At 35.4% G+C, this 1,523-nt stretch overlaps 1 protein-coding gene across 1 annotated transcript in view; it reads right to left on the bottom strand.

Moving 5' to 3' along the window:
- nbas (NBAS subunit of NRZ tethering complex) overlaps positions 1-1,523 on the bottom strand; it is a gene marked incomplete in the record, with an annotated part of 224,076 nt that overhangs the window by 64,542 nt on the left and 158,011 nt on the right.

The raw sequence follows: 1,523 nt of genomic DNA, 5'->3' as shown, positions 1-1,523 counted from the left end.
CACACACACACACACACACACACACACACACACACACACACACACACACACCTGAAACTCAGCCCCCATAGCTCTGAACTGTATCTTTACTTCGATTATGGGGATGTGTTCGTTTGACAGAGCTAAAGACCGAGCTAAATATCACCAATTTGCAGGCTGTGGTGGTCAGGGCAGTTTTCATGGCAGCCTYGTGGTTGCATAGCAACACCACGCTCACCAAATCACCATCACATCCTCCTCCTCCATCCCCACGTGTGTTTTGTGTTTACACACGTGCGCAGGCATAGTGAGGCTAAAGTGGGGTAAGTTTATACAGCAGGAAACATGTACATCCCAAACAACGKGGCTGGGTTTTAACAGCAGCCAGATAGCTTTACTATAATATACCCTTGACTGGTCCCTTTGAGGCTGCAGAGCGCCAAGCAGAGCAGAACTGGGCCAAAAATATACAACCACAAATACAGTAACCTCACAAACACACACACACACACCATCCATATGTCCAACTAAAGGTGACCTCAGAAAAATAAGAAGTGTGTGTCTGTGTGTGTGTTCTACGTCAGAGCCAGGTAACAAAAGCCTGGTCTAGTCAAAATGTCTGATGCTCCATTGAACAACATAATTTAGATGTTGAAGTGTAGCTGATTGATTTTCACTGTAAACATTTATTCATACTGTGTTTATTTTTTGATAAAACATTTTTGTGAGTATTATGAACTAATTTAATCAGTGAAACTGGATTAATTTTGATGCCTATTTTAAGACTAAATAATCACACAGGACTCCCAAGGTAATTCTATTTTTGCATCATTTGTATTTCCATAATTATATTTTACAAGTTCTGAATGTGTGGCAAAGATTAGGCATTATATGACTTGACATGATTTCTTTTCATTTAGTTGTTGAACACAACTTTTAAAACTTTTTTTTTTGCTAATTGAAAATAAAAAATCTTTATAAAAGAGAAAAAAGTCCAAAAGATCTGAACTTCTAGGAACTTGTTTAGTTTGCTTATTTTATTGCCAGTTCTTTATTTAAAAGTTTTTGCTTTAATTATTGAACAAATGTAAAAACTCTTAAAGGCTACTTAGAAAAAAAACTACAATTTTGCTTAAGGGGCTCCATTGCATACAATGAAAGTTCTTTCAGCTATAAAAATGTTGTGTGAAATGTTATTGAAATGGTGTTTTGTTAAAAAAACGTAAAAAGAATCTAGATTTCTATGGTTTTTGTTTTGTTTTTTGTCAAAAAAGAATTTTTCCTTCCTACCATTACCTCATGATTGCTCAAGATAGGGGACTTGCATTGAAATCAAGATTCAGGGCAAACCGGGTTTTCTTAAACCTAAAAGTATTTTAATCTGGCTGAAGTATATTACACAGTAACTAGACTGCTTGGGATTAAACTTACTGAATTTAAATTGAACCTGTTTGCTTTTTTGGCCTAATGACTTGACATGACTTTCATTACCTGGCACGAAAAAAACTACACTGAAATTAAATAAAAAATAAATAACTATATAC

The sequence above is a fragment of the Austrofundulus limnaeus genome, unplaced genomic scaffold, assembly GCF_001266775.1.
Source record: "Austrofundulus limnaeus strain Quisiro unplaced genomic scaffold, Austrofundulus_limnaeus-1.0 Scaffold86, whole genome shotgun sequence".
NCBI classification, from domain to species: domain Eukaryota; kingdom Metazoa; phylum Chordata; class Actinopteri; order Cyprinodontiformes; family Rivulidae; genus Austrofundulus; species Austrofundulus limnaeus.
The sequence above is the reverse complement of the archived record's forward strand: the minus strand, read 5'-3'. Positions and strand labels throughout refer to the sequence as shown.